Raw genomic sequence first — 17525 nt, forward strand, 5'->3', positions numbered from 1 at the left:
CTTTGTCTCATTTTTCCTTTGAATAATTGGTAACGGATATATGATTCACTGTATGCTAAAAAATCAGTTAAGAAAAAAGTAGAAAATAGGCTGTTTTGGATAGTGCTGTCTATTGACTGTCTTAGTGAATTCCTAAAATTCTACAAATGAGGATTGGCTAAAGAAAGATCCATGGTTTTTCCTTCATTTGATATGTGTGTTTGTGTGTGTGTGTGTGTGTGTGTGTGTGTGTGTGTGTGTGACACATTCTACTCAAATAAAATCCTAAGAGTAAAAATGTATGCCTTTCAGCAAATTTACTGATGAAAGTTTTTGAATAAAGAAACTAATCTGATTTTTATTAATGTCATTTTATTGAAACCAATATTAAAAAAATGTTAAACATTACTAACCTAGTACAACGTCAAGTTTATTTATATCTTTGCTTAGTTATCCATAGTAGAAGTTCTGTAATATGTCAAGCTTCATAGTGAGGGAGTTCAAATATAGAAACATGTAGTTGAAGCTATTTCTCAGTGAATTTAAAGTTTATTTTACCGTATTAATTTTGATACTGATAGAAACAAGCACTGATTGCATGGTTTTATGGAAAATTAATACAGAATGTAGAGGAATATTCATTAAAATCTTCTTGAAAAATTGGAAATATATTCCTTATCTATGACCTATATTAAAAATTCAGACCTTCCACATTTAAACTTTAGATCATGAATTCTAAAATTCAAAGTACTTTAACTTTCAAAAAAACCCTTAATATTGACAACCTCAATTAATCGTTTTAATATGTCTTTAAATTTTCATTCCTCTGATTAATTTTGTTAGTAAATATGAATGTTTCATTTGATGACATTTAAGATATATACTATAGAATTTTTATTAAATAACAATTTAAGCCATTAGCTCATAATAATAGGATACATGTTCTCTGTGTTCTATATTTTTTAGTGCCTTAATCTTATTTGACAACACTCAGTAGAAAGTTATGGTCCCTCTTGACCAAAATATAGGAATATATAAAGGAGAGACTTGCTTATTTTTACATGTAAATAAAATCTGTTGTTTTATAAAATAGAATACTCTGAAAAAAATAGTCCATACCTTTTCTTCAATGCAACTACTATATGTAAGAAAAGTCTTCCAGACTTTTATCTATCTCTCTTACTTCATGGATCCCTGTATTCATCAAGGGAGGAATTCAAATGAGGCACAGAGAGAACAACACAGAAGACAAAGAGACATTTTTGCAGATTATAGTAGAACTAAAAGCTGACAGTAGACAGTGGCCAATTTGATTTTTTTATAGTCTTTGTGTAGAACAACCAGGTTTACCTAGAGGGTCATATTGTTCTGTCCAGTTGATGGATTGGTCTTTTAGTTTGATTTTCTTTCTGGAAGGAATTATTTATTTATTTATTTATTTATGGATATATTACATATTCACATTTCAAATTTTATCCCAATTCCACTCTCTCACATACACCTTCCCCCTGCTTCTATGAGATGCCCCAACTCACACCCACTCATACCCTCCTCAACACCCTGGTATTACCCTACATTGGGGAAATGAACCTGAACAGGACCAAGGGCTTCTTCTATTGACGGCAGACAATGCCATCCTCTCTTATGCAGCTGGAGCCACGGGACCCTCCATGTGTACTCTTTAGTTGGTGGTTTAGTCCCTGGGACCTCTGGAGGATCTGGTTGTTTCATATTGTCCTTCTTCCTGTGCAGTTGTAAACCCCTTCACCCCCTTCAGTCCTTTCTCTAACTCCTCCACTGTGGTGCTGGTACTTAGTCTGATGGTTAGCTGCAAGCATCCTCACCTGTATCAGTAAGGCTCTGGCAGAGCATCTCAGGAGACATACATACCAGATTCTTGTCAGCAAGTACTTCTTAGCATCAGCAAAAGTGACTGGATTTGGTGGCTACAAATGGGATAAAACCCTAAGTGAGACAGTCTCTAGATGACCTTTCCTTCAGTCCCTGCCCTACTCTTCATCCCTGTATTTCCTCACATGATTATTTTGTTTGCCCTACTAAGAAGGACTGAAGCATCCACATTTTGGTCTTGTTTCTTCTTGAGCTTCATATAGTCTGTGAATTGTTTCTTGGGTATTCTGAGCTTTTGGGCTAATATTCACTTATCAGAGAGTGAACACTATATGTATTTTTTTCTTATGGGGTCATCTCACTCAGTATGATATTTTCTAGTTCCATCCATTTGCCAAAGAATTTCATGAAGTCACTGCTTTTAATAGCTGTTCTGTACTCCATTGTGCATATGTACCATATTTTGTGTATCCGATCCTCGGTTGAAGGACATCTGTCTCCTTTCCACCTTCTGGATATTATAAAATAGACTGTTACAAACATAGTGGAGCATGTGTCTTTGTTACATGTTGGTGCATCTTTTGGGTATATGCCCAAGAGAGGTATAGCTGGGTCCTCAGGTAGTTCAATGTCCAATTTTCTAAGGAACCTCCAGACTGATTTTCAGAATGGTTGTACCAGTCTGCAATCCCAACAACAGTGGAGGAATGTTCCTCTTTCATCTGCTGTCACCTGAGTTTTTGATCTTAGCCATTCTCACTGGTGTGAGGTAGTATCTCAGCATTGTTTCCATTTGCATTTTGCTGATGACTAAGGATGTTGAACAATACTTTAGGTGCTTCTCAGCTATTTGGTATTCCTCAGTTGAGAATTCTTTTTTAGCTCTGTACCCCATTTCTTAATAGGGTTATTTGGTTTTCTGGAGACTAACCTCTTGAGTTGTTTGTATATATTAGAATTGGTCCTCTATCTGATGTAGAATTCTTATTGTTCTTCATCTGGAAGCCTGATGTTATATATTAATCTTGTAAAGTTTATCATTGCTGGAATGAGGTTATGAAATTAGAAACTAATGTCTTTTCTGACAGTTCAGTATACCACATCTCTTCCCAGGACCAGTGATATAATTCAGGTTTTATCCTACTGACCAATGATTGAAGTACTGTATTCTATTTTAGAGGCCATTAATAATGAAAGAATAACCAAGCTCCAATGTTCTCAATTCAGATAATGTCTAATTAATTATCCAAGAGGTGTCCCTAAAGTGTTTAGAGTTTGAAGTCAGTTAGGACTTTTGTTGTCAAATCAATCTGGATATTCTTTGCTGAAATATATCACAAAAATATTTAGTGTCTATTGAAGTAGATATTATGAATTCCAGGCAACAAGCAGCATGTTCATGACCTGTCTTTATGTCTCTAAATGAAAGACAGACACAGCTGTTATATAGTAAAATGGTTTAAACAGCACAAAAATAGGGTTACTGCCCAACCTCCATGCTGTTATTCTTGAGTTAGTACTTACTAATTCTATGTTCTGTCTTCATTACTCTAGACCCAGAGAGCTGTCCATTTGGGCACTCACTGAGCTCAGTCACATGGTAACCACGCTTCTTTTTCCTTCACAATTCTCGCAGAGTCCAAAGTCATGGAATCCTACAATCTCTCATCTGTCTGCCCTACCCAGCTATTTGCTCCTTGTAAATTAGAGGGAAAAATGAAGGCTAAGGTTAAGCATTCAAGTTCTAAAGACTAATGGAATCATGGAGTACCTACTAAGATGTTAATTTATGTAATCCATATACAGAGATCTAATTTCAAAGCGGTTTACCAGAATGATAGCAGTGTCTGTCATGGCCTAAATCTAATTTTGCAAATCCTGTGGAACAGTTAAGACAGTAACAGAAGTATCAGGAACATAGAAGCAGACTTACCTTAATAGTAGTATATAAATTCCTTTGCATATCGATAAAGATATCTAAAGACATACCACTTTGTTTGTTTTCTTTTTTTTTAAGTGTCTGGAGTGAAGTAAAAGTAGAAGCTTGATACCAATGGAATGTACTTCAAATCCATAATGGCGTTCCTGGGATATCTAGGATGACAATTTAGTGCTACACAGCCATAAGGTAACATTGGAACCTTCCTATTATCTTCTGTCTCCATACCCCACTTGTTTGCAAACCATTCTAATGGACTACCACAAATAATATCCTGAGATAACAAAGGAGAGACACATCAGAGTTTTTGGACATTTACTCTAAATGAATAAGTATAATCTTTGTTCTTCACAGCATAAGGGGATCTTCTGGCTTCAATTGACTTTTTCTGGAATCATCAATGCATACTCACCCAATATTTGAAAGAATCTACTACCAAATTTTGTCTTTCCTTTATGCTTTGTAGTTCTTGAGAGAAGGGGAGAGGGGTTGTAGAATAATAAAGGAGAACATCTCCATTATTGTTTCCTCTCCAAAAACTCTCTTTCCATGTCACTTCTGGTCTTAACTTTAATCTTTTGGGTATCGAGCAACCAAATTTAAGGTGAAGAGGAAAACTATACTTAATATAACAGTGACATGTTTCTATTCTAGACATCATCTTGGGGAAGTTATCCTACCATGGAAATCAAGCACACTGTAAGTGGGTAGAACAGCAAAGAGCAGGAGTTGTCCTGTGTAATAACACATGCATTGTTTTAGGTATGCAAGGTTATGTTTTCATCTTATACATAGGAAAGTGGAAAAAAGGGCTTGTCAATTTGTTTAGAGTTTATAAAAAGTTGACTGGTAGACAAATAAGATATTTGCTAGTGAATAAAGAGGGAAAGAATTCTTTTGCAGCATTAGTAGTAGAGGGAGCCAGAGTAGTCATATTTTAAATGAATTGAATTTGTGTTACCCAACCTACACAGTCCCTGATCTCTCTTAAATTGGTTAAAGGAGATAGTGAGACTAGAAGTTAACTTTTCATGTCTGCTAAAGCTGACACAGTTATATCTAGAAAATGGTATGACAAGTTCCAATAAGACTAAGAACCTTCCCTCACATTAACATTTAATGAAACAATGCAGTGGGAAAAAAAAGGTTCACAAAAGCAGGCCAGAAAGCCAGAGACAGGCCTACTCCCAGGGTTAGGAACTGAACAAGAAGATTAAGATACACAATTATATGTTGTATGTAGAGGCCTTCATCCAGGTCCATGTAGGCCCACTAACTCTAATCAAATTGGAAGGAAAATTTCCCCAAGATGATGGCTAGAATAGGAACATGTCACAATGCTGTATTAATTATAGCTTTTGTTCTCATCTTAAACTTGGTTGCTGATTACATACAGTTTCATACAGTTTGATACCTCTAGAAATTATATTACATTTTCTTTAATCACTATTTAATAAGCCTTGATATTATGTTACTGTCAAATGTCTACAATATAAAACAAGCACTTCCCCATTTTCTTCACACAAATTTTCATTTTGCTACTAAAGTTTTATCAGTCTATTATATAAAGTATTACACAATCATTTGTGGTATTGAATTGTCAATTGAATTACATTGTTTGTAATGAGGGGGCATCTAAGAGGAATTAAAATAGTTTTAGGAGTCTAATTAATTAAAAACAAATTAGATGATTTACCAAAAGCTCTTGAAGAGTTACATATTGACACATTAGAATTGTAGAGTTAAATAAAACTCATAAGTTTTGAAGGCTTCAGCTTATTCTACAGCTTTCTAGATTCGTTGGAAGTTTAATGAACAAAATCCATATTAAAATTGAATTTTGTGTAGTGATTCAGCTATTTGGCTTGAATTGTCTGATGACTGTTTTCAAATTTTCTTAGATAACCTTAAAACATTCCAAAGTTATATATGTTAAAGCTTATTCATGCAGATATTGGAATGGCTTACAAAAAACTAAAATATTAATGCTTAGAAATGTGTTCTTCATATTATAAAATAACATAAAATGTTTTTAAACTTACTAGTTATACATATTTATTGTTTTGAATATTTATTTCAAATAGAGGAAAATGTTGAAACACTGTGAATATATTAAAGTTAAGAGGTATAATGTTAAAACAAAATTAAAATTCTTAAATTATTTATGGAATCAAAAGAAAAATGGAGTTTTCTTACAGATAATTTAGGAGCTAAAATTTAGGAAACTTGGTTTTTCTGCCCTCCATTTATAGATACCTGCCATCACTTTTCTATAGGTCTTTGTGGCCCTTGACACAGGTCACTAACCTAGTTCCTCTACAATGTCTCCCTGTAAATGAACTGAACTACTGGGTTTAACAGAGGTGTCTGGACGGCAACCATTCAATCAGAACCATAATAATAGTAGGACTAAGAATACTAGGTAGACGGCTGTACCCAAACTGAATTTCCACATAGAAAACATTGTAAGTTATCAGGACTGCTTAGGGAAGATTGTGTATTTGTAAGTTCTTGCAGGGCCTTTACTGTTTTGATCCTAAAATTTCAGAAATATGTCTTCTGAATAAATAAGAATATTTTTTATTTTATCCCAGGTAAATTACTGTTCTACTTGTTAATATTAACCTCTTTATAGAATGAAAAAATATCACTATTATCATTGTAAATGATGGCTCTGACAAAAGAAGGTGTCAAAATAGAGATATAATTCAAAATTCAGAAATAATAGCAGTAGACTTTTGGATAATCAGTTATTAGGGACTTGAGAGAAACAGCGTAACTTGAATAGCAGTAGCACAAAACAAATTAAGAATTAAAGGATGTTCAGGCTTCATGAACCAAAACATATTAGAGAAGGTGTTGACATGGAAAAAATAAGAGTTCATTTGGGTGACACTATATAAAAGAATCATAATTTATAGAAACATAACAGAATAAATTGAAACCTTATAATTTAAAAATATGTATAACCTATCTAGAACTTCTATCTATCTATCTATCTATCTATCTATCTATCTATCTATCTATCTATCGAAATAGATGACCTATACTATCTTTTTCTTTACTTTGAAAAAACTACCAGTAAGCATTTTGAATATATTTATATGCATTGGATGATGAAATCACAACAAATAAATCCTGAAGCAAAATGTACATTATGAACTTGAGTATTCGATAGGGTTGTCTAGAAGATAAAACAAGAGAGCTGTAATTAGTGTAAACACATATATTCTGACAATTATTCAATAGTAGATCTAAGGGGCATGGAAATAGGGAAAAGTAAATATTGCCAAAGCCTCTTGCATCTGTTTGACTCTGTCAGCAAACCACAACTATGTCAATATTTGCCTTAGAAATAAATATATATGTTTGTGGAAAACCTCAGTGTGTTAGTCCTATTTTGTCACTATAAAAAAGAAAAAGAATTACTAGAGCAAGACTTAAAATGGAACTTATTGACAAAATGCCCAGGCCTTGTGATTATTTTTTGTGATATTTCGGATGTTAATATACTTGCAAGCAAGACCATTAACCTGATTTTATTCTCTGGAATCCATGTAATTACATGATAGAAATTATCATCTGACCTCTACGTGAGTACTAAATATTCTACATGACCCCCCCACACACTCACACAAAGAGAGAGAGAGAGAGAGAGAGAGAGAGAGAGAGACAGAGACAGAGACAGAGACAGAGACAGAGACAGAGACAGAGAGAAAGATAGACAGAAAAAGAGAAAGACAGAAACACAGAGATAGGGAGATATAAATGTAAAAATGAATAAACATGCTCCTCTTATCTCCCATTTAAATTATAGTACATCAGCTTTTAAATATTTTGTCTTCTTCTGATATATATGTATATATATGTATATACATGATCTATGATATATGTATATATATATATATATGTATATATGTATATATATCATGCTGAGTTTGAGTAGCATACTCTGGGTATGCCTGTGTCACTAAGGAGATTCCTAAAAATGTTTAAGAAAGTCATTTATCATTTTATTTTCTTCTGTATTGCTTTATTCAGTGACTAAAACTTAGAAAAGAGTAAGATCCTAAATTATGGTATGTCCAGCTGATCTCCATGGAAAACATTTCCAATCTTGACTCTCTCTCTCTCTCTCTCTCTCTCTCTCTCTCTCCCTCTCTCTCTCTCTTGCTCTCACGCTTGCTCTCGCTCTCCTTCTACCTCTATAATATATTATATATTATAAATATATATTATATATTTTAATGTTTTTGAATGGATATTTTTATATGTTTCCAATACTTTCTACTTCCTATTTTAATGGACTCAATAAACACAAAATCTGTGCATTAAGGAATACTTTGTGATGTTCAGTACCTGTATTCACTACATAAGATTTAGATTATATTCAATTTATCCTCTAAATATTAAGCAATTCCCACAGCCCTCTTTTAAACATTGTTTCAAAGTTTTTTATTATTTAAAAATGTTAAGCAATACAGTTTAATCACATTATTTCTCCTCCCCCAATTCCTCCAATATCTTGCTCATTTATTAACTCATCTAAATTCATGTTTTTTTTTCTTTTGTAAAAATACTCCTACTCTAAATACAGAAAAACAAACATAATTTGAGAAGGACAATATATTTTCTGGGCTTAGCCCAAGCAATGTAATCATAGATTTTAGGTATGGCTCTCATCTCATTCCTTCATCTGAGGAAATAAAGCCAGCATGTAAACATAACATAATTAAGTATATTGTAAAATATATACTGGAGAAATACATATTTTCTAAAAATTATCAGAATTTGGCTAATAAGAGTTCAAAGAAAGAACTGTCAATTCAGAAGAAGAAATAGTCACAAATACAAATTAAGAAGAGCTTAAAATCAGATGAAAACAATGTCAGAGAAGAACCTAGATGGCTATGATGGGATGGAGTAGGCAAACATATTTCAGAAATTAATGGTAGACAATATTAGCTAAGTATATTGAAATGACAGACAAACATAAGTTTTCATTTGAAATATAAATATATATATGTATATACATATACATATATATTAAATTTCTTATGACAAAAATGTAATTAAATAAAAATTTTATTTTTAATCTCAATTCATTTGTCTTATTTTTTAGCCTAAGTTTCTAATATTAATTGTCTTCTTACATAAGTGGTTTCCAACTAAGTAGCATTTGTAAGACTATTATGGCATTGTAAATAGAGTATTGGAAGTTGATAAGCAAGTGACAGACTATGTATGAAGTCACAACTGTAATTCTGCACAATATTATAGGAAATTGTATGCTTGATGTTTATTTATTGCAATATAAATATGTGTAGTCTTTCCAAAAAAAATTGAAGTTAGCATTTTCTGATCTAAACAATGTATTTTTTTTCTTTTTTTTTTTTATTAACTTGAGTATTTCTTATATACATTTCAAGTGTTATTCCCTTTCCCGGTTTCCGGGCAAACATCCCCCTCCCCCCTCCCCTTCCTTATGGGTGTCCCCCTCCCAACCCTCCCCCCATTGCCGCCCTCCCCCCATAGTCTAGTTCACTGGGGGTTTATAAACAATGTATTTTTAAACAATATTTTCTTTGATAATTTAATTGTATGAAATAGATGAAGGAAATAAAATTTCATCTTCAAGGAGTATTAGTTAAATTTAATTTTTCATAAACAAAATTAGGCTTCTAGTCTCCATCTGAGTCCAGAGCTAAGGCTATCCAACAGCCCTCCTGACTAAAATCTTCCTGGAAAGAGCTCATCTACCAGGACTGTTCTCACATCAAGATCACTGGATCTTAGGAGGGACAAGCTCTATTCAGAGACACCAAGATGGACTAACATCAGAGATAAACGGATGGCGAGAGGAAAGCACAAGAACCTAAACAACAGAAAGCAAGACTACATGGCATCATGAGAACACAGTTCTCCCACCAAACGCCCCAACACTGGAAAAGAAAGAGTTGGACTTAAAATCACATTTCATGATGATGATAGAGGACTTCAAGAGAACATATCCCTTAAATAAATACAGGAGCACACAGGTAAATAAGTAGAAGCTCTTAAAGATGAAACGAAAAATCCATTAAAAAGTTACAGGAAAACAAAACCAAATAGGTGAAAGTATTCAACAAAGCCATTCAGGATTTAAAAGTGGAAATAGAAAAATAAAGAAATCACAGGGACAACCCAGGTAATAACCTATGAAAGAGATCAGGAGTCGTATATGAAATATCACCAACAAAACACAAGAAATTGAAGAGAGAATCTCAAGAGCATAATATACCATAGAAACATTGACACAATACTAAAAGAAAATCCAAAATACAAAAAGCTCCAGATCCAAAACATCTAGGAAATTCAGGACACAATGAGAAGATCAAAGCTAAGGATAGTAGGTATAGAAGAGAGTGAGAATTCCCAACTTAAAGGGCCAGTAAATATCTTTAAAAAATTATAGAAGAAAATGTCCCTAACATAAAGAAAGTAAAGGCCATAAAAATATAGGAAGCCTACAGAACTCCAAATATATTTGACCCGAAAAATTCCTCCGGTCACATAATATTCAAAACACCAAAGACACAAAACAAAGAATATTAAAAGTAATAAGGGGAAAACGTCAAGTAACACGTAATTACACCAGACTTATCACCTGAGAATATGAAAACTAGAGGATCCTGGGCAGATGTCATAAAGGCCCAAATAGAATGTGATGCCATTCCAGGCTACTATATCCAGGAAATCCAGCCATGCAAAGAATAATAGATGGAAAACTCAATCATAAGGAGGGAAACTACACCCTAGAAAAAGCAAGAAAGTAATCTTCTTTCAACTAACACATAAAAGATAACCACACAAACATAATTCCACATCTAATATGAAAAATAACAGGAAACAATGAACACTTTCTTAATATGTCTTAACATTAATGGACACAAGTAACCAATAAAATGACATAGACTAACAGGACCTAGCATTTTGCTGCATACAGAAAGTACACATCAGTGACAAAGCAGACAAAGACAGCCTCAGAGTAAAAGGCTGGAAAAATTACCAAAAATGGTCCAAAGAAACAAGCTGGAATAGCCATTCTAATAGAGAATAAAATCCACCTTCAATCAAAAGATATCAAAAAGACAAGAAAGGACACTTCATATTCATCAAATAAAAAAAACCTACCAAGATGAACTCCTAAGTATGAATATCTATGCTCCAAATGCAAAGGCATATATTCATAAAAGAAAATTTATTAAAGTTCAAAGCAAATATTGCACCATGGAAAATAATAGTGGGAGATTTCAACATACCACTCTCATCAAATAGATTTAACAGATAGAACATTTCATCCTTAATCCAAAGAATATATCTTCTTCTCATCACCTCATGATACCTTCTCAAAAATTGGCCAAATATTCACAAAACAAGCCTCAACAGATACAAGAAAGTTGAAATAATACCATGCATCCTATCAGACCACCATGGATTAAGGATGGTCTTCAATAACAACAAAACAACAAAAGTTCCACGTATATGAAAGCTGAACAATGCTCTACTAAATGATAACTTGTTCAAGGAAGGAGAAATACATAAATTATATACTTTCTAGAATTTAATGGAAATGAAGGCACAGAATACCCAAACTTATGGGATACAAAGAAAACAGTGCTAAGAGGAAAACTCATAGCTCTGAATGTCTCCAAAAAGAAACTGGAGAAAGAATACACTAACAAATTGACAGCACACTTGAAAGCTCTAGAACAAAATGAAACAAATCCATCAAAGAGGAGTTGATGGGAGGAAATAATCAAACTCAGATCTGAAATCAACAAAATAGAAACAAAAAGAATTATATAAAGAATCAACAAATCCAGCAGCTGGTCCTTTGAGAAAATCAACAAGATAGAACCAGAGGACAGAGAGAGACAGTATCAAAATTAACAAAATCAGAAATGAAAAGAGAGACACAACAACAGAAACTGAGGAAATTGAAAAAAATCATATAGTACTACAAAAGCCTATACTCAACAAAACTGGAAAATCTGGATGAAATGCACAATTTTGTACACAGATACCAGGTAACAATATTAAGTCAGTATCAAATAAACAGACTAAAAACCCCTAAGGAAATAGAAGCACAGTCATTAAAATCTCCCAATCAAAAAAAACCCAGATGGTTTAGTGCAGAATTCTATCAGACCTTCATAGAAGACATAATATCAAAAATCTCTGAACTATTCAACAAAAATAAAAACAGAAGGAACACTACCCAATTTGTTCTTTGAAGCCTCAATGATGCGTATTCCTAAATCACACAAAGATTCTACAAGAAAGAGAACTTCAAACTAAATTCATGAATATCAATGCAAAAACAGTCAATTAAATTCTTGCAAACAGGGTCCAAGAGCACATAAAAATGATTATTTAACATGATCATGTAGGGTTCATCCCAGGGATGCAAGGAGGGTTCAATATAAGGAAATCCATCAACCTAATCCACTATATAAACACACTCAAAGAAAAAAGCAACACGATCATCTCATAGATGCTGAGAAATTAGTCGACAAAACTCAACACCCCTTCATGATAAAAGTCTTGGAAAGATCAGGAATTCAAGGCCCACACCTAAACATAGTAAAAACAATATACAGCAAACCAGTAGCCAACATCAAATTAAATGGAGAAAAACTTGAAGAAATCCCACTAAAATCAGGAACTAGACAAGACTGCCTACTTTCTCCCTATCTATTCAATACAGTACTTGAAAACATACCCAGAGCAATTAGAGGGGAAAAAAAGGTCAAAAGTATACAAATTTTAAAGGAACAAGTAAAATATCACTATTTGCAGAAAATATGATAGTATACTTAAGTGACCCTAAAAGTTCCACCAGTGAACTCCAAAACCTGATAAAGAACTTAAGCAAAGTGACTGGATATAAAATTAATTCAAACAAATCAGTAGCCTTCCTCTACTCAAAGGATAAACAGGTTGAGAAAGAAATTAGAGAAACAGCATTTCTGACAATAGTCACAAATAATATAAAATAACTTGGTGTGATTCTAACCAAGCAAGTGAAAGATATGTACTACAGGAGCTTCAAGTCTCTGAAGAAAGAAATTGAAGATCTCAGAAATGGAAAGATCTCCCATGCTCATAGATTGGAAGAATTAATACTGTAAAAATGGCCATCTTACAGAAAGCAATCTACAGATTCAATACAATCCCCATCAAAATACAATTCAATTCTTCATAGTTAGAAAGCAATTTGCAAATTCATTTGGAATAACAAAAAATCCCAGGATAGCAAAAACTATTCTCAACATTAAAAAAGAAAAAAAAACTTTTGGGAGAATCACCATCTCTGACCTCAAAGTACATTATAGAGCAATAGTGATAAAAGATTAATGGTATTCATACAAAGTCAGGCAGGTCATTCAGTGGAATAGAATTTACAACCTACATATGAATTCACACACCTATGGTCACTTGATCTTTGACAAAGGAGCTAAAACCATCCAATGGAAAAAAGACAGCTGTTTCAATAAATGGTGCTGGTTCAAGTGGAGGTCAGCAAGTAGAAGAATGAAAATCAAATCATTCTTGTAAAAAGCTCAATTCCAGGTGACCAAGGACCTCCATATAAAACCAGACACACTGAAACTAATAGAAGAGAAAATGTGGAAGAGCCTGAATCACATGGGCAGGTGAAAATTTCCTGAACATAACACCAATTTTTTATGATCTAAGATGAAGAACTGAAAATGGTACCTCACAAAATTGCAAACCTTCTGTCAGGCAAAGGGTAAATAGGACAAAATGGCAACCAACAGATTGGGAAAAGATCTTTACCAATCCTACATCCAATAGAGAGCTAATATCCAATATATAGAAAGAACTCAAGAAGTTAGACTCTAGAGAAGCAAATAATACTATTACAAAAATAAAGTACAGAGCTTAACAAAAATTCTCAGCTAAGGAATATTGAATGGCTGAGAAGCACCTAAAGAAAGGTTCAACATCCGTAGTCATCATGGAAATGCAAATCAAAACAACACTGAGATTCCATCTCACATCAATCAGAATGGCTAAGATCAAAAACTCACATGACAGCAGATTCTGGCAAGGATGTGGAGAAAGAAAAACACTCCTCCATTGTTGCTGGGATTGCAAGCTTGCACAACAACTCTGGAAATCAGTGTAGTGGTTCCTCAGAAAATTGGACATAGTACTACCTGAGGACCCAGCTATACTACCCCTGGGCATATACCCAAAAGATCCTCTAACAAATAACAAGAACACATGCACCACTATGTTCATAATAACCTCATTTATAGTACCCAGAAGATGGAAAGAACCCAGATGTCCTTCAACAAAGGAATGGATACAGACTTTCATCTTGACCTGCATTATATAAACTATACTATTTCAGGGTCCTTTCATAATTTTCCCTCTACAGTTAGTGGTCAGATACAAATACTTAAAATATTTGCCACTTATCATGAGGTATGAGTTATGAGCATTAGTGGTTCATAAGTCATAAAGAAATTCATCATTTGATTATACTACTTTTAACCATCTGTTATCCACACACACTATGATTTAGAAACCGACAGTTTTTTAGCTGATAAGAGTATTGGACACATGGCCCACATACTTCCTGTGGTATGTATATATGGTTATTTGGTCTGCTATATGAGACATGATAAAAGTAAGAATATTTCTGCTACAATTTGGGAAAAAGTGAATAGGTCTCGGTAACACAGTAACATTTAATGTAAAACTGTAACAATCATGTATACTGGGAAAATATGCAATCGTATATTATCAATGATGAAAACAGAAATGGGATGAGAACAAGGAATAGTTCTGAAAGAATTACATTGTAAATAACATACATGACTTTCTAATTTGTGGGAGGAAAAAGAATCATGATATCTATTCTAAATAATTTGCTTTATGATAGACTATGTAGGTTATCTAGCAATCTCCCTTTATTTCCTTAAAGTTTTCTCAGAGGAAAATCTTATGTAAAAATACTAAGCTATCATTTACTTTCCGCTTACAAAATATGGAACTGCTAATGTGCCTGAACTAGATAAGTTAAGGGATGTCATGGACAAGTCTTTTAACTAGGGTTCCTATTGCTGTGATAAAATACCATGACTAAAAGCAACTTTGGAGGTGGGATGCATCATTTTAGCCTACAACTTTTTATCACCAAGGAAGTTACGGCAAAAATTCCACTAGAACAGGAATATGGAGGCAAAAACTGAAGCAGATGCAATGGAGGGAAATTGTGGGACAAAAAGAAAACCATTTTTTTTTCTTACTCGCTTACTCCTCATGGTTTGCTCAGCTTGATCTTACATTCTCCAGGAGCAAATGCCCTAGTTTATCTCTCTCCACAAAAATCAATGATTAATTAAGATAGTTTACAATAGGCATGGCTACAGACCACTCTGGTGTGCATTTTCTCAGTTTAATTTCTCCCAAAATGATTCCAACCCATGTCAAGTTGATATAAAAAAAGTCAGTACAGCTATAGTGGGTGAACAGATTTGAAACTTAATTGTTTCCATATTATGAAGTGAAATTATATTTTGTAGTATAGGGAACTAGAGATGACTCTTTTATAGCTTGAAAGTTTAAAGATACATGAAAGCTATTTGTCTATCTGAGAAAACTTAGTAGATGATTGTAGTAAATGTTTTTCAAGCTTTGAGAATCTCATATATACTAACAACTTTCTAGACATTTTCTGTCTACCCATATGTAGTTAAGTATCTAGTCAACTCATTTCTACCAGAATTGACACAGGTGATTTGGGCTAAGGACAAAATAGCATTCTCTCAGGAAACTCAGACCTCCTGTAAAGTTATGAGGGAGTAAGATTTGAGTCATCTTTCTGCTAGGATGAGAGAGCAGCTTCCCAGGGCTTTGGTGGGAACATGAATTCCACAGCCACAAATTCAGCCTCTTGGGAAGGAGCAGGGAATTTGTTAGTGATGTCCTAGGGTAGTTATGTAGAGTTTAGTGGTTTGTTTTGTTTTCTGTTGTTTATCTTAAAGTCTTTACATGATGTTATTCTGCCATCATTCTGGGGAAAGTTACTGATTGCCATTTGTAAAGTCTTTACTACCAAATACTTTAGTCTACAACTATGCATTATATTTTACTAGGCAATGGTTATTACTGATACAATGTAGGGTAAATGCTTGGTATTTCTAATTTCCTGTGAATCTTGGATTTTCAATAGATGTTTCCTGAAATTTTTTGATTTACTTCTTGATAGAATTTAAAAAAATTGTTTTAGAGCTTCATCTTTAACATCCAAGTGTTGGTTTGGGCATTTTATGAAATAATTTGCAAGAATAACATTTTAAGATAGCAACTTGGAAATAATATGAGGAAAACAGTTCAAGGAGAAAAGATGGCTACATCAGGAGAAAAATTAAGGTCCAAAAAAGTTATGGAAGTGGGTGGTGATCATATTAAGAAAACAGCAATGTTGTTCCAAGTTTTTCTTTTTATTCTTACATGATGTTGATTGAAGTTGATTGAATCATTATGTTTCATTCCAAACTTATTTTTTACAGAGTTTTCCTTCATTGCTTCTTCCTGAAAAATAACAGTTGGATTTGATTTTCGTTCATTCCAACATCTGCTCTACACATGCTCCAGAACCCTACTAAAATAATCTAGATCACATATGTGTAAAAACTTTCTGTAAAATAACAAAAACATAGAGGCTAGAAAAATGCAAGCATAAAGTTACTTCACATTGTGATGCAAAAAATGACCATCATGACCTCTTGTGGTTCTCAAATCTCTCAGCTATATTTTTGTCAACTATGAAATAAATGGAACCATTCCTGAATTCTCAGGGTAATTATATTTAGAACAATCCAAAGGGAGATGCTTGGTATTATTTCTGGCAATGAATGAGCAGTCTGAAAATGTTAACTCTCTTATCACACCCACAGGACCAATTACTATTTTATACATGTGTTACAGGATATAGTAATCAATATAATAAAATAATTCAATGAAAATATAAAATAAAATCATAAATAAATACCTTCACTCATGTTTTCCCAGAACTATTTACAATAGGTAAAATATGCACTCAAATTATTTATTATTAGATTAGTGTATGTGTGGGCCTATACGTGATTAACAGCTCAGGAGCAACTAGCCAAAGCAACTTATACTTCAAAATTTTCAATTGTTTTTCTATATTTTTCGTAATTTTAGTGCACTAATATTAAACTCCTACTCACCAATAATGCATTAATATTGCACTAATAAAAGAAATTAAAGTGCTTATTTCTGGTGGCATTTAGCCAGGAGAATGTCTGAATATTTAGTCTATACTTCACTTTCCTTGTGTCTACCATCCTCTTGTCTGCCAGTTGCATGAGTCTGATCTGTGCCTCCTTGTGTCTTGTGAATCAACCTTGTCTCTATCCCTTTGGATTATATATAGGTTTTGCTCTAGTTAGCAAACATAGAAAACATCACATGATGAGCCATAAAGGAAACATCACAGTACTCTATAATATACCTTTATAAGGAGTTACGTTACTGACCTTAACTCACCTAAACAACAAACCATAGTACAACTATCATTGCTGATCAAGTAATATTTTCATGTTGTCTTCAACATGTATGGTGAATATCCATTTTATAAGACTGCTTTCAGCCATTATTTGTGTTTTCTAGTAAATGATTATTACAACACAGATGTATTATCCCAGGATAG

This window comes from Rattus norvegicus, chromosome 13 (assembly GCF_021556685.1).
Source record: "Rattus norvegicus strain SHRSP/BbbUtx chromosome 13, alternate assembly SHRSP_T2T, whole genome shotgun sequence".
Lineage (NCBI taxonomy): Eukaryota > Metazoa > Chordata > Mammalia > Rodentia > Muridae > Rattus > Rattus norvegicus.